Source organism: Vicugna pacos, chromosome 7, assembly GCF_048564905.1.
Source record: "Vicugna pacos chromosome 7, VicPac4, whole genome shotgun sequence".
Classification (NCBI taxonomy): Eukaryota; Metazoa; Chordata; class Mammalia; order Artiodactyla; family Camelidae; genus Vicugna; species Vicugna pacos.
Genome location: NC_132993.1, coordinates 76636989 through 76659888, shown reverse-complemented (window position 1 = coordinate 76659888; position 22900 = coordinate 76636989). Strand labels below are relative to the sequence as shown.

General features: G+C 46.6%; 1 protein-coding gene across 5 annotated transcripts in view; it reads left to right on the top strand.

The window, feature by feature from the left end:
• ATXN7L1 (ataxin 7 like 1) overlaps positions 1–22900 on the top strand; it is a 214071-nt gene that overhangs the window by 141053 nt on the left and 50118 nt on the right. Inside the window, exon 1 of one of the 5 annotated variants that reach the window (XM_006198507.4) lies at positions 17618–17730. The exons of 2 other annotated variants lie outside the window; for them this stretch is intronic. The gene's annotated coding sequence lies outside the window, so the exon portion shown is untranslated. Of the gene's footprint in view, positions 1–17617; positions 17731–18895; positions 18915–22900 lie in introns of those variants that run through there. 2 more of the 5 variants (XM_015234561.3, XM_015234560.3) reach the window with 2 other exon arrangements.

The window sequence follows — 22900 nt, the reverse complement described above, 5'->3', positions numbered from 1 at the left end:
CCCGCTGATTGCTGCGTTTTCTCATGCTTTACTGTAGGTTGGCTAATTATTTCCTGATTTATCCATTCACTATCTGACACGCTTTAGTGCCTTCTGTGCACCAGTACTAAGTCAAGGTCCCTGACTTCGGCTCTTTCTGGCACAGTGGAAGAGGGAGGCAGGTCCTTCAGAGGTTACAGACCCACGTGCAGGTGCTAAGGTATGGGCAACGTGCCCTGGGAGCACTGAGCAGGGACTCACATGAGACCTGGCAGAGGCGCAGGGTGACCGGGGGTGCCTAGGGTTCTCAGACGTGGTCATGTTTGAAATGGGTCTTAAAAAATAATGACAAGTTAGCCAAGGAGAAGAACGAAAGGGTGGACAAGCATTCCAGGGAGAGAACACTGTGCACCAAGTCACAGAGGCATGACACAAAGGCTCTCAGTCGTCCAGTGTGGCAGGGGAGGGGACCTGGGGAAAGGGATCCAATGAGTCCGGCACCTGGGCCCCTAGAGACCAGGAGAGCAGCGACAGGTTCCTAGGGACTGATTCTCCTGCAGCTCAAAGACACGAGCGGCCATTAGACATCCCTCAGTGCCACATGTCAATCAAAATAATTAAAAGCAGAAGAACTGAAAATCTGGTTCATGTGTTCCAACATCCATTCAGCTTCCCCCACCCCCACAAAAAAACTTTTGATAAAAAAAGATGAAGTGCCAAAAAGATGTGTGTTCAATAGCGTGACATCAAGCAAGTAGGGTAAAATAGGAAAAGAAAGACAGAAGAAAAAAAAAAACCCACAATCCCTGCAAAACTGAGTGATGACTGACTCTGGGTAGCAGCACATCCTTGGGTTCTGAGTCAGACAGACCTGAGTTCAGGTTCTGACTTTACTAATATAAGTTTTAACCTCTCTGGACTTTGATTTCCTCATCTGAACATGGGGATGATAATACCAATCTCATCACATTTCTATGAGAATGAAACAATGTAATCCCAGTGGTTTTTACTACCAGTTAGTTTGTTGCTTTTTAAAGTACTGGCTTAGAATGCAGAGGGTATAGCTTAGTGGTAGAGTGCATTTCTAGCATGCACAAGGCCCTGGGTTCAACCCCCAGTACCTTTGCTAAAAAAATAAAATAAAATAAAATAAACCTAATTACCTCCCCCCAAAATAAAAATAATAATAAAAATTATCTTTAAAAAAATAAATACTGACTTAACACAGGGCAAGCAATAGAGTATGGTCTGTGAGGATCAGTTATGACTAGTGGAGTAAAGATCACAGATTACAGTTAAGGAAATAGACTCTAGAAATAACGGAATTCCTATTCATTTATTTATTCACTGGACAAAAATACTCATGACACGTGGTCTATGCGCAGGCACTGCGTGAGGCTTGGAGACTAGAATACTGAAAAAGACAGACCTGGTCTTTGCTTTCAGGAAGCTCATAACCTGGTGAAGCGGAATCGGTACCGGAGGATCCCATGCTGAAGTCTACCCATTTCAGCCTCCCCTAGGGGCATGTTTGTTGTGGACTGGCCTAAGCTGGTTTGGCCACGCAGAACTTTTAGGTTCTTTTTTGGTAGAAAACAGTTGCCACTATAGAAGTTTGTAGAAGGTCGAGGTGGTGAGGCTTAACTTCTCCCCCACAACCTCGCCACCAGGTGTTAATGAATGCGAGTGTTAGACTGAATTCTGCCGAACATTTATCAAGTTCATTCAACCTATTTGGTTGACTTGGTGAAGTCCCAGCCCACTCTCCATAGAGTTGTTCCAACCATACCTCAATAGGAAAGGTTCACTCAAGGCAGGTGCAGGAATATTCCAGAGACAGGGCTCTATTTCCCCAAATTAGCACCATGCTCTCATCAACCCTCCTAATGTGACGGCTGCACACAGGGCACCCCCAGGTACCCTGTTTATACAAGGGTGGGGATGTTGCTATAGGTTTTTCGCCAGGCTGCATACCTGGGATACCTTTAATTTCACCAATAAGGACCTATTTCTTTTTTTTTTTTCTTTCTTTTTTTTTTTATTGTAATGGCTGAAATACAGGATGGAGGTTGGGTGCAAATATAAGGACCTATTTCTTGCATTCATTTTAATAAGTCACAGGTTTCACCAGTAAAAGCCCATTTTTTTGGTGTTCAGAATTTTTATCCAAATACAGATAGCTAGAGGACTTAAAGCAGCCAGTATTGCAGTGTGACCCCCTCAGATTAATACCAGTTGCCCAATCTAGACTCTGTATTCGTCATAGCATGTGAGCTGATCACCCCTGGAGGTAAAGCTTAGACTTACTGGTTCAGACACAATAAAATGTCAGCTACATTCAAGTCCTTTTTTTTCTCTTGTATTTATTTATTTACATACTCAAGTGCTTTAAAGTAAATTAGACATGTAACCACGTTCCATTTCTCTCTCCTGTTCAAAAGGTATGATGCAGCGAGCAGCAGGGGAGAGGGCTAGATTACATGTAAAGTGACCATAAATCCTGCTTTGCCTGGGAGAGTCACAATTTATACCTGATACCCTGGGGCCCATACATTTAGCACCCGTTTTTACTTTCAGAGATGTCCAGTTAGGGTAATAAAGCGCATGTTACTCTGTTTATAGAGATTGTGCCGTGGCACAGAACACAGAGAACGAGCCCAGGAAAACTGGGTTTGAATCCTGTCTCTACCAGTTCCCAGTAGGGTGGTCTTGGGCAAATTGCCTCCTCTTGATAAATCTTATTTTCCTCATTTGTGAACTGAGAATAATACATTTGCTCACCCTCCCTCCTTAGTCATTTTTGGGAGCGATATCCCTTGGATGTGAATACACTTTGCACAGAGAGCAGCACTAACACAAGTTAGGGATTATTCCTGTCCTTAAACCCAACATCAGTTTATGCTTTGAACTGACTCTGGCTTGGTGGAAAACCAGCTTCAGAATCTAGACGGCATCAGCTCTTAACCTTGACTTTCTGGAGAATGGAGAGGCCTGTAGCCTGCTTCTGGGAGGGGGGTAACTAGCAGAGGCCACCTGCTTGGGGATTTACATTTCCCTTTAATTCCATCAGAGAAGAGAACATGACCCTTAAAAATAAAACCATAAGCCCTTTCTTTGCCCTAAAATTCATTAATGTGAAAAATTTTCAATAAAGATTCAACATGTCCTTCTTTATATAAGTAGAACTCTTTTAAAGTTTGAGAAGACGTCATAACTAGTGAGGGATAAGTGTGACAGCTCAGCATGAGTGTGCTGCCTGGTGGAGGCATAGATGTAGCAAGTGTTCCCATGGGAACAGTCAAATACACAGGTGAGGATGCAGTGGGGGTGCCCCAAACAGAAGTACTGTTTTGCATAATAATGGAGAATTGTACTTCTTCAAAGTGAAAATTGATTTTTTTCCTTATAAAAGTAATGCACTGTAAAAACTGCCAACATTTCAGGAAATAAAAGAAGGTAAATATTTCAGTGTAAAACTTTCCAATCTTTTTTCTACGTGTATGTGTTTGTCTATGTGTTGTACATGTGTATTCATATGCATATATTTTATATTTAAAAAAATAAACATGGAATCCTCTTATAAACGTTGCCTTGAAATCTGCTTTTTTTTTCAACTACAATTCTTGTGGACACATTTCAGTAAATACGATCTACATTGTCATTTTTACAGCTTCCCAGCATTCCGTTGAATAGATGTGCGAATGGTTTATTTAACCAGGGCCTGATTGCTTGTTATCTAAGTTTCTTTAGGGGCACAGTATCTACCCCCTTTGCTGTAATTTTTTAAAATCAGTATACAATTTCTACCCCAACCGTCCCCACAACACACATGCATGCATGACACACTTTTCAAAATTCCACCAGGAGAAGTTTCATGTATGTATTAGTTTTTCTTCTTTGCATTTAGGTGGGAAGACTCCTGAGAGTTGAGGTGTAGATGAAAAGGAGCTGTAATTACAGGGCAAAGGGCAGCTCGGGGTGGAGAGTGAGATACTGCGCTGTTACGAACTGCCTGAAGTAGGCTCAGTTACTTTAGGTAATACTTCCTCGTACACTGGAGCCCAGAGCTGGTCATTCATGAAGCTACATTGCTGCCAGAAGCCACAGTGTCATTCAAGAGCCCTTCCAGCCTGAGGCCCAGTCATCGGAATACTCCTTTCAAAGAAGAAACACTCGCGGTTTACACGTGGTACGTCTAGTAACACCCCAGTGTCACAAACTGTGCCAGAAGCTCTGAGCACAGAACACCCAGCCCCACAGGGCATCCACGGGGCACCCTTTGGGGTTTGATGGAGCAGCACTTTACACGTAGTTTAGACATAAGAACTGGCCAGCTGGATGGTCCAATTTCCAGGTTTGGCTAATTAGAACTCTAAGGAGGACTATGGAGGCAGGTCATTGACGCAAGGGAAAAAGTAAAAGGCAGAAAGTGGGGACACTGAGGGCCTTTTATAGTCCTGCACACTTTCTCAGTGTCTGTGCACCACTTATGATGGGGGGCAGTTTAGTGAGCCCTGACCAACACTTTCAATAATGGAATAGAAAATATCTGACTGTTTGTCACTTAGTAAAGGCTAATTTTTGTCTCATACATATGTGCATGCTAGGTTGTAGCCAGATAAAATTCATTTCTTAAGGTGGATCAGGGTCAAAAAGTTTGAAATACAGTATGCCCTGAGCTCATCACCATTTTGCAGCAAAGTATAGAAATGAATGCCCTTAACAGTGATCTTGAGTTATCAAAAAAAAAAAGGATCAAATAATGTTCAAAGTATACCATGTAAGAGGGCAAAGTACAGTGGAATGAAGGTCTTTGGAAAGATTCCCATTACAAAGTGGCTACAGATTTTTTGAAGATTTACTATTTTTAATTTTAAGAAGAAAGCCTTTTTGCCTTCTCCCTAACTTGAACCACAATACAACTTTTAAAAAGACCAAATTTGACTGAGGGAAAAAAAGGAAGCCTGAAAAAAATAATAAAATAAAATATTATACTCTTTCAAAATTAATCAAAACATGAAATTTCATGCATACTTAACATAGAGATTCACTTTCCAGGTGCATCTAATAGGGTCCACATCTGTCTTTGTGGTTCACATTAACTGAAACTTCATTTAGTCATTCAGAACCTGTGTTTAAAAGACACACCAAGGCTTCCATACCCTGGCGAGGCGTTGGCTTACAAAGATAAGTGAGACTCGGCCCTCAAGGAACCCTAGGTCCAGTGGTCCAGGTTGCAGTCAACCCACGTTTACTGACTTGTACTATAAAGTCATGTTTTGAATTGTGGTGCAGTATCAGCTGAGGCTGGTTGAAATTGGCTCTCTCCTGAAAAATCTAGGGTATGTGGCCCCATGTGTGCAAAACTGTCCCCGTTGCTTTGGTCATGAGTACACATTACAAAGGATTAGGCTAAAAGCCAGTTCCAGGTACGATCGGGCAGGCTGGCCCAGTCTCTGTGAAGCTGGGTAACAGGGCAAAAGGGAAGGGTGTGCAGGCGAGCTGCATCTCTTGACTCGAAAGTCTGCAGGGGATATGTCAGGGGAAAGTCAAGTCTGCAGCCTGTGGTAGTCACAGCTCCTGCTGGGCTCACCCGGCCTCTCTGTCTCCTGACAGCTCAAGCCTCCATCCTTTTTTTTGACCAGCTCTGCACATATCCAGGCCACGTTTTAAAGACCTCACTGGGTCCTGACCAACTTCCTTCTCTGTATATGTACTCTGATGCAGCAATGTACCCTTTCGCTGGAGGGGCGTCTAAAAGCCCCAAGCGTGGACAGAGAACCTCAGCTTTGTCTCTATCACTGCTGTCATCCTCCGGGCTGGAGGGACTGTGCCTTCCTAAAATCACCATATCCGTGAGCAAAGCACTGTTTTTGTCTGGTCTACGGTAGAACAAGCTTTGTTAAGTACGCTAGTACCAGCTACAACAAATTAATGCTAATGACCCTTATTCCTCGATTAGCCCACTTTCACTAATTTTACTAGTGGCCACGCCTCTCAGATTTTCAGAAGTTGATTTTAAATAGCCACTTCTGTCTTCCCTAAATATGCCACTGCTTGTCAAATCATGTGTCCTACTTTTTGGGTTTGAAAATAAAAATGGTCTCTGTGCTCAGAGGAGTCATAAGATGCATGGAAATATTCTTCTCACTTTGTGTCTTGTAAGCAAACGAGTTTTCCTGCTGAGACTGCTCTGATTTACCCAGGCCCGTATTCTTTTCAGGCAGCATGGATGCAAATGTCCTCTGGTTACCAAAACAACCTCAGTTAAACAGTGGGAGGCACCACCTGTGCATCTCAACCAATCACAGAGCTCCTCCAGTCAACAGCAGCACGCAGATTTGATGCATCCTCACGACCTAGGCTGCTTTAGTGACATTCAACGTGATGTCCACCTTGGCACCCAGCTTTTCTGTCTTTTGGTCCTATGTTTTATTCTATTTTGTTTTCAGGGAGAAAGCAGGGGGAGAGATAGATTCATAAGGCAGTGGCGGTGGCGGCAAAACACTCTAGAACCTTCTATCCAGCACCTCCAGATCTCTCCCCTCCTGCAGCCCACATTCAGCATCTCTGGTCAAGCCCCTGAGTGCCTGAGTTCCTGACGAACGTCCCCCTTCACTGCTGCCAACCTTTGACTGCACTAACTCACTACCATGTCCCCTCAGAGGCAATGCCCCCAACCGACAATGAACCTGCTCACGTGTATCACATAATAGTAATATCGCCCCCTATCAAGCTGGGAGTGTGTCCACTTGACACAGACAGGGAATTTAACAGAGGGGCCCTTCGTTTAGTCGATTATTTTCCTCCGCCTCTGTTGCAAAAGAACCCAGTGAAAGCATAACCTTGAAACACACGAAGAAAAGATGCAGCCAGATCCTTTCTACATGTGAGACAGCACACCTTGGAGATGCCAGCTACAAGGCACACAGCTTGGCAGGCCTGCTGGGGCATCCGCTCTGGCGGCTACTTAGTCTGGGATTAGGTGAGGAGCCAGAGATTAGCACGTGGGTGAACTAATCAGATCAAAGCAGGACAGGGTGCAAACTTGGTGGAGGTGGTTGCTTTGCATTGAAATAGTAGCTCTTGAGTACAGATGTCCGGAGCTCTCCACAAGAGTGTGGAGAGGAGCCCTCCATGTTAGGGAGCTGTAATCTGTGAACTGAAAAACCACAAAGACTTGGAGTTTTGGGAAAATCAAGGGAAATTTCCCAGTCAAGGTGGTGGAGTGGTAGGACCATGAGTTTGCCTCTTCTCATGATCACAACAAAACCACAACTGACTGCTTTAAACAACCATCAGAAAAAAAAGACTGGAACCTAGCAAAAAAGATCGTCTTCAACTGGAAGCATAAAGAAGGAACCACAGTGGGACTGTAGGAGGGGCATGCTTGTGATATAATTGGGCTCCATACCACCCCAGGTGGGCGACCCACAAGCTGAAGAATAATTAAGTCTTGGGGTGCTCCCACAGGAGTGGGAGTTCTGAGCCCCACGTCAGGCTCCCAGCCCGGGGTTCTGGCCTTGAGAGGAGGAGACCCCAGGACGTCTGGGTTTGAAGGCCAGTGGGGCTTACTCCAGGAGCCCCACAGGACCAGGGGAAACAGAGACTTCACTCTCTTGGGAAGCGTACACAGAGGAAATCAAAGGAGATGATGTGCCTTTATAATAAAACAACTTTTCTGGACTTTTTCAGTTCTATCATTATGTGTTTTGGAAACTTGATAGAGGCAAGGAAGGAAGGACTAGGTTAGGAGGTAGGGGACCTGATGCTGTGTGTGATTGATTTGCAGTTTGCCTTGAATGTGATTTGTAGCGTTGCCTTGAATGTGATTTGTAGCCTCTCCAAAATCTCAGTTTACTTGTCTGTAAAAATGAGAATAATAAAGTCTGCTACTTTTAAAATGCTTTGCAGATAATAAAGCAGCACAAGAAGCGTTCGTGGGGCAGAGACCAAGGCTTCTCTGGGCCTCAGTTTTCCTCCTTTAAATCCTTTAAATGGGGATAGTCATACCGGCCCTCCCCTATCTCCTAGGATGTTTCTGAGAATCAAATAACATAATATGTGTGGAGGGGATACATAAACCATGGAGTTCTCAGCAAGAGGTCGGACTCACCAAAGTTCTGGGGTCGCTTTAAGAAGTCATTTGCCAATCCAGGGGCTGAGGCTTCTGTGAGCCTCACTTTGCTGACCTGAACCTTCTCTCCAGCACATCCCTTCCCTCCTTCTCTCGCATTCCTCAGCCTCTTCCTGCCTTTTGCTTTCCGTTGTCTGGGATGCTCCAAACTGCCTTTGCTCTGCTTTCTTGACCCATCAGGGAAGTGCTGCGTTTCACTCTAGGGCAGCTCCACCTCAGATCCCATTGAAACCGTTTCTATACATAGTTTGTAAGAAAATGTGGGTTCATTCCGGAGGAAAGGGGCAACTGCTGTGTGGATTCATATGCACCACCATTGCACTGGTGACCCCAGGAACCAGAGGGGTGACATTTACTTCCAGGATAAACACAAACCTGGCCCACAGTCACAATAGCTTTTATAAACAACCTGTTTCTACCTGCTCATTCCTTTCCCCTAAACCTCTGGTGTGGGGAAGGGGCAGCATTTTATTCTTCAAATCAGAGACAGATGACCGATAGGGGGTGGGTCAATTGTCTTGGTCCTAAAATAAGATAGTGTTTGATGCATTCTGGGGAAGATATGAAAAACCTTGTTAAATAAGCAATTTAAGCTTTCCTTTTTATTTTACTTTGCCAAATGCAAATACTTTATTCACTGCCACCTGTCAGAGGGCACAGCCTCCAGTCCGGATGAGGGAGAAAGTTTGGCCCCAGTAGCCCTAACCTCAAAGGAGAGAGGGAAACCTTCCTCAGTACCAGGTCAGAAGCAGCCCAGGGGCACTGTCCCCTCCATTTGCTTCCTCTGTGGCTCAGGGGCCTCACTGCATGGAGCAGGCAACTTTGAAGTCCCTTTCCTGTGTCTTGAAAACTCCATTCAGCACGCCCCTTTTTTTCCCCTATGGGATTTACCAAAGTTCAAATTCCAATGCTCCTGCAGTCACCCTAGATGTGTACCAAGGCCTTAGAGGTTACAAAATCTCTTAAGTCAATCTCTAAGTACAAGATGCTTCAAGGAAGCACCCAGTTCCTTCTGCTAATAACCGCAGTTTGTCATGTGACACCTGCCCCTCCCCCACTCCCCCATTCTCTCCGAAAACCCCCCACCCACCCCACCAGTAAACTAGGTTGACGTCTGTCCTTTATCGGCCAACATCTGCATTTCCTTCGAGGTGGTAATCTTCTGCTTTTGTTATTTAATTTCGGTTGTCTTCTTAATTGTTACCCAATTGCTCTGGAGCTTGCATTCACGGTTAACAAAAACACTGCGCACGAGGCAGCCGTTTCGCTTTCTGGGCTTGTTGTTCTTGGCACTGGGTCAGTTCTGTGAACTTCTGGTGTCCAACTGGTAGGACCTGAAACTCTGTGTTTAACAAGTGCCTGTAGTCAAAACAGTTGGCGTGTGCAAGCTCGGATAGCTGGTACTGACTGCAGCTGGTCAGTGGTCGGTCTCGGATTGTGCAGAACCCTGAACCCCAATCACGGTGCTCTGTTCGGGGGTTGGGCTTCTGTTGTTGTTTAGTTTGGAGGGGATGGCTCTCTCTCTCTCTCTCTCTCTTTTTTCTTTTCTGTGATGGCATCCGTGCTAATATGGATCGCTTCAGGTTCCAAAAGTACAACGTGTTTACAGTCGTCGTAGAATCAGATTAAGTTGGCAGCCCGAGTCTCTCTGTAAGTGGTTTTAGTTTACATTTCTTCTTCTAGCAGGATGTTTTGCATAAATTTTGCTGATCCTGGGTTATTTATAGACTTTTCTGAAGAAACCGGGATGCCTGAGAGTTTTCTAACTATGGAAAGTGAAATCCGTTTCTGCAGTTAGAGAAACGGCCGGGCATGTGCAGCGGAGGGTTATTTTAGCTCTTGAAAATTAATTTCTCCGCCAGGTCATTTGATAACATTCCCGAGCATACTCTGCAGCTGCCGACATCAGATGGCATAATCATCGTCTTAGGACGTGTTGTTTACTTTTGGTTGCTTACAAACGCAATAAAATGAAAGTAGTGATGCCATTTCCTCCGGGACGCTCCGGGGGAGTGGATGCAGTGACTGGGTATTGTTTCAAACGTCCGAAAGTGGTTCGTGGTGGTTGTTTTGTCCAACCCCCGGGAGCAGTGCAGCCGGCCCAGAAGCCGGTCGGCGGGACTCTCCGAGAGCCTGGGGGAGGGGCAGAGGTCGGCCGGCCGCAGGAAAGTTAGTGGGGTTTCAAGTTTGTCCTCACCTACATGAGACTGATATTCAGGGGCTTATAGTATTTTTTAAAAAATAATGTTCAACTACAAGATGGCCTGTCAGCTAATGCATCATCTGTTTGATTTTTCTGGCCTTGTAGGGAGCATCTTTGGGGAACCTGTAAGTGTTTGAATGAGAACTAAATCTGGGCACGTTGGAAATCACTAAGCCAGCATTAGCACTCTATGAAAGGGTTTTCCATAATATTTACTAGAACGGTTGGCTAAAAATTGCTCTGCTTCACCCGCTGAATGGCTGTGTAATTAAATCAGCCCTGGAGAGCCTACCTTGAGCACCTCCCATCTCGGTGTCTGCGCGGATGAAATTTGCATGGGTAAGTAGCACGTTCATCAGCGTAATGAGTGTGGAGTCCCAGTCTAATGGTCTAGGAGAACGTCGCAAATGAGACACTTCATTGTGCCTCGGGTTAAATATTTTAAACCAAACAAATCGAAAAAGAGGGAGAAAACCTCATCTAGGCCTTGGGAAAGGCCTTCTGAGCAGGGAGTCTGCCCTGATCCAGGGCGGTGAGTCCCTCAGGGACAGGTCCAAACCTCCCCGGACTCCAAGCATCACCCACTCATGTGCGAATGAAAATGGACGGTTGAAATGGAAGTTTCCAAGCTAGTAAATGTGGGAAGTGGGGGTATAGGTCAGTGGTAGAGCGCCTGCTTAGCATGCATGAGTTCCTGGGTTCAATCCCCGGTACCTCCATTAAAAAAAAAAAAAAAAAAGACTGTAGTTGAGTGTGACCTAGGCCAAGGGGTGACATAATTCTCACCATGGAGTGCTGTCATGAGCAGATTTCTTTTTCTCGTTTCTCTCATCTATATGAAAACAAGGTTTTTTGCTGTTTTGTTTTGTTTTGTTTTTTGGTATCCTCTAATCTTGCGGAGAATAACGGTGAGGCTTGCTTTCGGTCTTTACGGTTTAGTGCGTGTCCTGTGCTTTTTCATGGCAGCCCCACTGAACTGGGGAGGGGCGAGCCGAGCCCTCTGGTCCTAGCATAAATTCAGGACAGGGGCCTGGCCTGCACAGTGGGGCTGGGGAGCTAGAACTCGGGCCACCCTGCACATTATCGGACCACCACCTCCTCATTGCCCCATTCAAACTGGGTGAACTGGCTGCAGCACAGAGGTTAAGACAGTCTTTGTTCTGATTTGTTTCCAATCTGCCCCCACAAATGGGGGCCCTGTTACCCTCCCCTTGTCCTCCTGGCTTTTAGGCTGGGATGGGATGGAGACTCACCTTTTGAAGGCCTCAGGCAGAAAATGTGTGCTGATCTGTGTGCCTCCAGCTACCCATCCCACAGTGTAGATAACCTCGTGGCTGGAGTGAATGAAGAGCCCTGAAGGGAAACCACAGACCTAGGTGTTGGAATGGTAGAGGGACGGCGGTGAATACTGAGTGGTTTTCCAGTCCTCCTCACCCTTAGGCTTTTGCATTTGAATCAGCCAAACCCTCCCACCCTTCCATCTTTGGGAAAGCCTAGTTGCTTTGCAGCAGTTCAGCGTGCTAAGCTGACAGACCTGCCTTCTGGCAGCCTTAGTGCGTCTATAGGTTCTTCCTTGGCCTGACAGGCAGGTTTCTGCCAGTGGAAATGGTATCTTGGAGAGATTTATAACAGTAATAATCATAATGCTGCTCTTTTATGTTTGCATAGCCTGGCTCAACTTTTAAACCTCTTTTACATTCCTGATCTCATTGACTCCTCCCTACAGCCCTGGAAGGACAGATATTGTTAACCTCAGAGCATACAAATTCTAGGAACTAGCTGGGATTCCGACTTCAGCTCTCGGATACTGGTGCTCTTGGTAGTGATTTCAGCTGCTTAACGTCTGTATTTGGTTGCCAATAAGGAGGGTAGTTTGGGGATTGGAAAACCAGGTTTTTTTCTATTATTGTATTTCTTGTCAGTTATAAAGGCACATTTGATTGCTCACTATGTGTAAGGCACTGCTGAGAGCTGTACACTTAGTCCTTCAGCCACTGGTAGGAGGGCTGTTGTTAGTCATGCATGGGATCCTTACCAGTGAAGGTGGAGAAGTGTGGACCAAGTGACACACCACCCTGAATGGCAGTTGCCTGGCTGGAGCCGCGCCTCAGGAGTGCTGTTCACAGGTCCCTGTCACACGAGGGGTGTATGGGGTTTCATGCTTGGCCCCATCTTCTTCCACGTTCTGAATGAGGATTTGAAAGAAGAATGACGCTGGTGCCAGTTTCCCAAGGTAGATTTAGAAGGGAGCATAGTTACATTAATGAGTCAGGGTCCAGAAAAATCTCAACAGGCCAGAGCAGTGGACTGACTCCGACAAGGTGACATTTTTAAAGGATACCTGTGGCTAAGCAGCTTGGCAGCAAAGCGTGTGAAATAAGGCTTAGGGGTGATGCAGCTCTCAGGAAAAAAAACTCCAGCTTGGCTCTCTCTGCATTAATAGGAAAATAAGATGCAGAACGCAGCTGGGAGCCGCTCAGACCCCACCTGTAGTGTTCTCCCTGCTGAGTGCCACTGTTTAGGAAGGACAGTCGGTACCAAAGGGGCCCCAGAGATGGGGAAATAGTGAAAATGACGTTTCGTGAGGAATGGTTTTAAAAGATGTCTGGGAGTATTTAGCCTAGAGAAAGAGATTTCGGGAATCCAACATTTGGCAAGGCGTCCCGTGGAAGGGGAATTGGACTGGTTCAAGGTGACCCCCACAGGGCAGGAATGGGATGGACACGCAGGCATCACAAGTCATCTTCACTCTCCAGGGGCCGTGCTGTCTAGCCTGGTGTGCACTTGGAGAGGACACCCATGCCCGTGGGGAAGCCTGGCTGGGCGGCCCCTTGGCTGCAGAGCTGAGGAGGTGATGACAGCCCCAGAAGGGGCCAGCAGGGGGTAGCAAAGAATGGTTACCTGTGGGGTTTCTTCTTGCTTTTGGGGAGTCTGTGATTATGTCCCAACTTCAGGGTTTAAGACCTGAGTCCCCTTGGTGGAAATGATGGCTGTATCAGGGTAGAAGGGGCTGGCAGAGATGAGGGTGCTGTGCCTCAGTGTCCCATTTGTAAATGGCTAGTGCAGCCCACGTGCCTGGATGTGGGTGTAATATTGTTTAAGACTAATCACCACTTCATTGTGGACCCGAATTAACCATGTTTAGGAACTGCTGTCTTGGAGTGCTGTCTTAGGAACTATCTTCTGTTGGCCATCCTAGTTACCTTAACTTAAAAATTACTTTCTTTAAGGGATTCCAAGAAGGGTTTTGAAGGTAACTCTCAGTTATTCTGAAACTGATCGTGCTGTTTGTGGATTGTCTTGGCCCTTAACTTGCTGCAGTTTTTCTATGGGGGGGGGCGGTTGTTGAGGTGGAATTCAAACAACATAAAATTAACCATTTTGAAGTGAACAATTTGGTGACATTGAGTACATTCACAGTGTTGTGCAACAACCTCCTTTATCTGGTTCGAAATGTTGCATCACTCAAAATAGAACCTCATACCCACGAGGCTGTTTCCCCTCCCCCCTCCCCTCGGTCACTGGCAACCACCAGTCTGCTTTCTGACTCTTATGGATTTGCCTATTCTGGACATTTCATATGAATAGACTCATGCAGTATGTGACCCTTTGTGCCTGGCTTCTTTCATTTGCATGATGTCTTCTGATTCACCCATGTTGTAGTGTGTATCAGTACCTCATTCCTTTTTATGACTGAATAATACTCTGTGGTTATGTATATACCATGATTTGTCCATTCATCCATTGATAGACGTTTGGGTTGTTTCCGCCTTTTGGCTATTGCTAATAGTGCTGTTTTGAACATGCCTTTACAGGGATTTGTTTGGGTACCAGTTTTCAGTTCTTCTGGGTGTATAGTCTAGGAGTAGAATTGCTGGATCTTATAGTGATTCCATGTTTAATTTTTGGAGGAACCACCATACTGTTTTCCATAGAGGCTGCACCATTTGAGGTTCCCACAGACTGTGCCCACAGGTTCCAATTTCTCCACATCCTCACCAACCTTGTTATTTTCCGTTTTGGGGTTTTTTTGGTTGTTGTTTTTTTATATACATAGCCACTCTAGTACGTGTGAAGTGGTATCTCATTGTGGTTTTGATTTGCATTTCCCTGATGACTAATGATGTTGATCATTTTTTCACGTGATTATTGGCCATATGTATATCTTCTCTGGAAAATGTCTGTCCAGGTCTTTTGCCCATTTTTTAATTGGGTTGCGCCTGCCTGTTTTTGTGTTCAGAATTAATATTCTTGAGGAGAGGGTACAGCTCAATGGTAGAGTGAGTGCTTAGCAAGCACAAGGTCCTAGGTTCAATCCTCAGTACCTCCATTAAAAAAATAATAATAAATAAATAAACCTAATTACCCCTCCCCAAAAATAAACTAAACAGAATTAAGGTTCTCAATTTGCTGTTCCTCAGATGCCTGAGCAGTATAAATATTGCATCTTACTTTCTTAAGTCATATGTTTGCTGAGAACCTAGGCCACCTACGTATTCCCAGGCACCTGAGGTGGGAGCAAGAACAGGGTGAAAAGGCAGGGAAAGTATTCCAGAAAGACCAGAGGGCTCCGGGAGAGCTGGTCCACAAAAGTTGTTAACATCTCTGTTCTCCAGGTCATCCTAGAACTCTCAGCAAACAGTTACCGGGAAAGTTACTCACAGATATCTCTGGAAAGACTCAGGCTCCCAGGCCACGGAGCCTGCCCTTTCATCTGTGTTTCTTCTGAGTATTGCAACATCCAACAGGCCTCCTCTTGACGGTCCCCTGAGTCGGGGAAGTGTGCCCGTGAGCCCTTGACCTGCTAGCCTGAAGTCTGGAGGACGTGGCTCACAGCCTTACCTTTGGGAGCAGACTGTCTCTAGCCCCCGAAAGTGGAGCTGGAATAGGTGGGTGGTCGGCTCACAGCCCCTCATTCCTACTGGCTCCATTCCAAAGACATGGAATTGGAGAAACCAGTTCTGCTTTGGCAAGCAGCACGGCCCCCTCCCAGCTAGAAACGGATTCTCCAGTATTCAGAGAAGAAACTCTGTATAAGAGGGGGAAAGGAAGCCCAAAGTCAGAGACCCCAAATCGTGTTCTCCTGAATAATTCTCCCATGGGAGACTCCCTCTCTCTGGCTTTGGTTACATGGTCAAGCTGAAGGGATGGTCCCAACTTGAGACGGCCTTATAGAGGCCAATAAGCACTGCCTAGCGTACGTGGCACGGTCTGGGATGCTGCCATCTTCCCACAGTCTCACATTCTCTGGTAGGGGCATACTTCTGAGTCTGGGAAAGCTTTTGTCTCTTAGAGGTTTCTTTTTATTTTTCCTTATTAAAAGGTGTACACTCTTCTGCCGGGGTTACCGTAAGATTTATCAGGTAATAGGTAGTTTTACAAAGAAACATTGCTTGTGGTGGGGGAGGTGGAGGGGATGTAAAAGCTCAATGGTAGTGCACATGCTTAGCATGCACAAGCTGCTGGGTTCTATCCCCAGTACTGTCACACACCAAAAAAAAAAAAAAAAACAAACAAAGAAAATTTTAAAAATTGAAGTACAATGTATCAATTTCTGGTGTACAACACAATGTTTCAGTCATACATATACATACATATATTTATATATTTGTTTTCATATTCTTTTTCATTATGGGTTACTACAAGATAATTGAATATAATCCCCTGTGCTATACAGAAAAAAAATTGTTTTTAATCTATTTTATATATAGTAGTTAATATTTGCAAATCTCGAAGTCCCACTTTATCCCTTCCCACCTCCTTCCCCCAACTGGTAAAGATAAATTTGTTTACTAGGTCTGTGAGTTTGTTTGAGTTTTGTAGATAAGTTCATTAGTGTCTTCTCTTTTCTTTTTTTAGATTCCACATATGAGTGATATCATATGGTATTTTTCTTTCTCTTTCTGGCTTATTTCACTTAGAATGATGATCTCCAGGTCCATCCATGGTGCAAATGGCATTTTTTTATGGCTGAGTAGTATTTCATTGTATAAATATACCACAGCTTCTTTATCCAGTCCTCTGTCGATGGACATTTAGTTTGTTTCCATGTCTTGGCTATTGTATAGAGTGCTGCTGTGAACATTGGGGTACATGTGTCTTTTCGAATTAGAATTCCCTCTGGATATATGCCCAGGAGTAGGATTGCTGGATCATATGGTAAGTCTATTTTTAGTTTTTTGAGGAATCTCCAAACTGTTTCCATAGTGGCTGCACCAAACTGCATTCCCACCAGCAGTGTAGGAGGGTCCTCTTTTCTCCACAGCCTCTCCAGCATTTATCATTTGTGGACTTTTGAATGGTGTCCATTCTGACTGGTGTGAAATGATACCTCGTTGTAGTTTTAATTTGCATTTCTCTGATAATTAGCAATATTGAACACTTTTTCATGTGCCTATTGGCCTTTAGAAACAAAGAAATGTTGCATGAAACACAGGAGAGATCCTAGTAGATGATAAAAATACCTGAAACACACTTTACCACTGTTTTGTTTTTTTGTTTGGGGTTTTTTTTTTTTGAGATGGAGGTGAAATTCAGATAACAAAATTAATCATTTTAAAGCAAATGAACTGTAATTCACTGAGTTGATTCACAATGTTGTGTAAGCGTCGCCTCTACCTAGTTCTAAAACACTTTCATCACCCCCAAAGGAGACCCTGTACCCCTAAAGGAGTCGCTCCTCATTCTCTTCTTCCCCTGATAACCACTGATCTGCTTTCTCTGTATGGATTTACCTATTATGGATATTTTGTATCAGTGGGAAAATACAACATGTGACTTTTGGGGACCCATTGTCTTTTTAGATATCCCCCTGCCCCTCAGCCAAATCTACTGTCTTTTGCCAAGATCAGGGAATAAACTATCTGAATATTAAGAATGAGTGAAAACTCTCCATTAGAATTAGTAGTTAAAATGTCCCACAAAAGTATTTTTCAATCTTTATTATGACGTCTCTACTCTCTCCAAAGCATACTGGTGGGATCTCAGTGGACTCTGCCCATCAGGACCAACAGGCCGTACGTGAAGAGGGTGCAGAAAGGCCGGAGGCCCCTGCAGGCTGCCTGGGGACCAGGCCGAGTACGGCTGTGGGAAGGCCCCCGCCCTTTGAACACAGTGGCTGCTCAGATCCTCCTCTGAGGAGCCCACTGCCTGTGACCACACCTTGTGTGTGCCGTTCAGGAAAACCCAAGTTCATCTGCCAACTTCAGGATACAACCCTGGCTGTTCCGGGCTTTTCTTTCTGCCTTTCCCTAATCGCATCTGGGCGTGCTCTCTTAAAGGGGAAGTGGTGCGTTCTGACTGGCCAGGGCCCTCAGCCAGGAGCCAGGAAACGTCTTCCAGGAGTCGCACTGCCCAGCGTGTCACTGGCTCAGCCTCCTTATCCAAACGGCCAGGCTGTCTCCCGGGATGTGTAAGTGTGAGCGCAGGGCACGCTTGCCACACAGGATGGCGTGGGGCCGGGCCCGGGTCACGGAAGAGAGAGCCCGGCAGGCGGAGCGTGCTGTCAGCCCACGATCCATTTAGCAAGTCCGAGGTTTAGCACAGACGGTGCTCTGTGGGCTGTGGGTTAGCGCCGGCTCTGAGACAAGGCTGAGGTGTGGAGTGGGGAGAGTAGCTGCCTGAGAAAGAGGTCAGGAGTAGGAGGCTGGATTGGGGACCAGTCCATTTTGGACAGCCCTACTGGAGGCGCAAGCTTCAGGGCTGGGTAGGAGTGGAGTGGAAAATTTCAGAGCACACCTCTCCTGGCTCCGGGAAGCGGCTCCCCTGAACATTACCAGCTAGTCACCCCCACTTCTCTGCAGTTACGTGCAGCCCCAACCCCACCTGAGGCATCTGTCTGCTCACCAGTGATTTTTCATGGCCATTTTTATGTGCAAGTGGTGTTAAGAAATGTTTCGGGTCTCTTTCACTCCAACTTGAAAAATTGCTGGAAACTGGTGACCTGGGCTTTTCCTTCTTTCCTTTTCATGGACGGTCCTCTGTCCAGTGTGTGCACACGGTGGGTGCTGAGTCCACATTGGTGGCCTGTCTCCAGGCACGATTCAGGGTATACCTGGCCTGTCTTCTAGATCAGGTCTTATTTCCTGTGTGTCCACGGAGAAATGCGGGGGGCACGCTCACGCACGCTCACACACACAGCCACTTCCTAACTCAGTGCCACAAGTGAGTGGCTGATGGGGGCCACACAGACCCTTGCTATATTTTAGACTCCTTTCTGCCTTTGGTTTTTGTTTGTATGATGGTGATGGTTAAATCATGTAAGAAAAAAAGTTGTGTTTTCACTGAAATAATTCAGACCTCTTGCTCTTGAAAGAAGTTGAGCAAAGGGAGCCCGGAGGGGGCCAGAACAAGCGGTGCCTCTGTGCGTGAACACTGGCAGGGCACAACCACACCCTACTTCAAGACAACTTCCTGTTTGCCACTGCCAACTGCCACTCCAAGGAGAACAGAAATGGTTCCGTTATTAGTGGCTGCTGTGGGACCACGACAGCCTGTGGGTGAGCGGTTCTGAGTGACGCTTTGAGCTTAGCATTGAGTTGAGACTTTGCACCTTCTCTTGTAGGAGACTGTGGCCTGCGCTCTTTGAAATTCGAGGTTGGTACAGATAGAAATCAAGCAGCCGTGGCTTCTCCTCCCTCAGCCTGTGTTCCTTAAACAATGTGCTCCCATAGGACTCTTGTAAATGAGATAGTGTTAATTCGGGGACAGGAAGAAGGCAGGGAACTGCCCGCTTAGGAAGGCTACTACTTGTATCTTTTTCCATCTACATTTTCGCGTTTTAGGGGAACTCGTATGAAGTGCCGACTGTGAGTCTTATCAGTCCTCACAATGCTCATTTCTCCCACAGTGAACATAGCATGTGCCTATCAGGGCCAGACCCTGGGCTGAATGCCAGGGACGAGAGAGGGCACAAAACAGCTGCCCTCGGTGCGTCCAGTGACAAGATACTTAGACCAGTAAACCAGCGATGACAACACGGGACGTGTGTTGGTGGGGAGGGCAGGTGCCTCCACGTGCAGTAGGAGCCCCTGCCCACTCGAAATCCTGTGATGTGGGTATCATTGCTCCCGTTGTATAGTAAGGAAGCTGGGGCTCAGGGGGTTAAATCATCTGCCCAAGTCACAGAGCTAATGAGCGACAGAGCTGGGATTTGAGCCCAGATCTTTCTGATTCTGAAGACAGCAGTGTTTGGTCCCCATTTCCAGTGACTCCCAAGGCTGGTGCAGAGCAAGAGAATCGCCTCAAAACCTTTTTTAAAATGCAGATTTGGGGGCCCTAGCTCTGCTCTGCAGTGCCGGGCCATCTCTGAGGTGTATAATGGCCTGAGCCCTTTCCCCACCTCACGCATCCGGGCCCTCCCACCCTTCCTGCGGCATGGACTGCGCACGCCTGTGACAGGGACCGGGGCTCTTTCTGTGCTTAGCCCAGGGTACCTTGGGTGAAGGCCACTGACGTTGCCTCAGGACAGTCCCAGGAAGAGCTGGCCCAGCTGTTCAGGTATTTTAGTCATTGGGAATCCTGGTTCTTGTATCTTTCCACCAAAGACACCCCAGCTCTGTCCAGTGTCTGGCAGCCTGCCACCCCTGTCCCTTCGGGGCCCCTGGGGCAGGGATAATGTCACCTGTGCCATCTTAAGGTAAATTCAACAATTTGTCATAAGCTGGAAGCCACCAGTTTTCAGCTAAGCTGTGGTAGAACTATGTTTGCGCTCTTGTGACTTAACCAAGTGCGTATGTTGGTGGTTGGGGTGGAGGTCACCCAGGTGGGGAAGTTAGTACCGTGAAGATGGAATTCCTTGTCAACCCCTCCACTGCCATATTGGCTCTGGACGCGTGGGAACAGCTGGGGCAATCGAAGGCGAGGGTGGCAGCTCTGTCCCAAGGGGCAGGTGGGCTGGTCTGGTGTCAGGTCCTCCAGGCGGCAGCCCCACCTCCTGAGAGGACCGTGTTCTCTACTCTCAGGGTGACCAGGTGATGGCCAGCGGGGTCTGGAGGGTGTATCAGCTCCCTGAGGGAACCCTTGGGCAATGGCAGAGTCTGTCTTACCACCACCATTGTATTTCCGTGCCAAGGAAATGCTTTAACAAGTGAATGAATGAATGAATGAGGTGTGACTTGAACACATGCTTTTCTCTCCTTCCTCCCTTTGTATTTATACCTGTTTTCTCCCCTTTACCCTCTCTGGCTAAGGATGTGTCAGTGTGTTTGTTGTTTGTTTGTTAATCTTCCTTTTTTCTTGTATGGCCTTGAAAAACATCTTTAACAAAAACAGAGCGATCTTATATCCTTTCCTTTTTTCCTCGTCTGTCTATATTGTATATTCATGTATATATGAATATGTTATGTATTTTTGTTTTTATAAAGTATTGGTTAGTGTTTACCTATTATGGCTGATATTTTTAATTTTCTTGTAGATCTGAGCAGTTCTGTCTCACACACACATTTCCTGAGACTGAGATAACCCTCGTAGCTGTCGGTTTCGGTTATTTTATTCTAGATCAGGTTGATTGCGGTCGTTTTTACTATTGTAAACAGTGCTGCTAAGAATATTATCCTTAAACTTTTTGTGGAGGGGAAGGTGGCGAGGATATTTCCTGGAGGTCTATTTTCCAGACTAAAATTACCACATTACCAGATCAAAGTCTGTGAATGCCTTTTGCTTCACGAGGTTGCTCTCCAGAGAAATGTCATCCCTTGAAAGTACCCTAGCAGTGTGTACGTGTGTTTGTTTCCCCGCTAGTCTATAGTGCTGTGTTTTTTTTTTCTGTTTCGGCAAGGTTGTGTCTAGTGCACGCATCCTTGGGGCTGATGAAAATATTTCAGGGCCCTGGAAAGTCCCTGGGACTCCCCAAATCCTACCCAGCAGTGGTTGATGCCAGAAATGTATACCTTAGTATAAATTACCAACCAAAGAGCAGGTCTGGGACGGGGGATGCTACTGACAGGGAGAGGTCAAAAGCATCCCAAGTTATCTAACTTCAGAGTTGTGTCCTGCACCAGCTCTGAAAACGGGCAATGCTTTGTCAAGAATCTTCGGAGAAGTTGTGTCGCTGAAGTGTAGAGGGAAGGGACCCTCGCAGAGGGAGGCATGATGGAAAGGCCATTGGCTCTGGGGACAGGCAGGTCTGGGCTCTCCTCCCAATGGCCAAGGTCGACGTGACCTTGGCCTTTTTTCAAAATCTTGCTAAGCTTTCATTTCCCCGTCTATAACGAGGAGCCTGACAGTATCCACTTTGGGGGTTGTTGGACTGATGACCTGAGCTGGTGCATGTAAAAGTAGCTTGCTCGGTGCCTAACACATAGTAGTCACCCAGGAAACGCTGCTTCTCTTCCTGACTGACTGAATGAACGAATGGGCACAGAGTGACCAGATGGCCGAGAAACCAACCCAGAGCCTAGGGGGGGTTTGAGAACTGAGCTGGCACGAGCAGGGTGGGCACTGGCCCACGCTGGCATTTGTCACATGCCCCAGACAGTGTGCATTGCCTGGCTGGGTAGGAGGTGAAGAGTAAAGAAGACCTAGCACCAGCTAAGTGGCGACAGGCACCCATGCTTGAAGACACACCTCTCCAGCCACTCAGGCCTGGACAGCTTTCAAAGAGTCACTCCAGCCCGAGGAGGGAGCGGGCTTCTGAGGAGCTCACAAGCACTCCCGGCACAGGAGCTGCTGGGCATGGCTCTGCCTGCCTTAGTCACTTGACTTTCCTGTGTCTTCATTTCCTCCCCTGCTGAGGAAGGCTGATTTAGTATCCCGGCTCTAACCACCGTGGCACTATGTTTAGTGCCCTGCTACAATTGCAGCAAATGAGACCACGAGCTCAGGAGCCAGCCCCTGCTCTCCGCTTTCTAGACTTACTAGACTTGGGACAGGTTTTCCAAATGCAGCGGGCCTCAGTTTCCACAGCTGTAAACTGGGAGAATACCGGCCTCATTTCCTCAGCAAGTGGTCGCAAGGTACAGCTGGCGTGGTTCCTGCATGGCTCCCCCGGCTGAGGTCTGTGCTCTGCCCATTGCCCTCTGGCTCCAGGTTACTTTTGGAAGGTCCCTTGGAGTTCAGGGTTGTCCTTTATGGAAAGCATCCTGACCGCAGCTACTAAAGCAGATAGAATCCATTGATAAAATAGAGCCCGGCTAATGATTTGCCAAGCACCTGCTTTCCGAGCTGGGGGTCGAAAGAGACTCAGCACCGTCGAATGAGCAGACCAGGAGCTGGCTTCACCCCAAGTGAGCTTACACAAGCGTGGCAGGCTGAGAGTGACTGAGGTGCACGTACTCTATTGGGGTGGAGATTGGTCCCTTAAACACCATATTGGAAAATTCCCAACAAGTTCTTTCTAAAACTGGTACAGGGAACCACACTGGGTGTTGGCAGCCGGCTCAGCCATTCATGAGGCATCTGTGCTGAGGTTTTAAATGCAGGACATTGATGCTATGAGTTTAAAAATATCTCAGTGAACAAGTGTGGGGGGAGGGGAGGGTTCCGAATTTTTCCTGAAATGGAATTGCCTGAAAACCTGGTGGAGAGAAGGAGAGAGAATTGTGGAGACACCAGGGCTCCCCCCACAGCATCTGCCAGCCCCC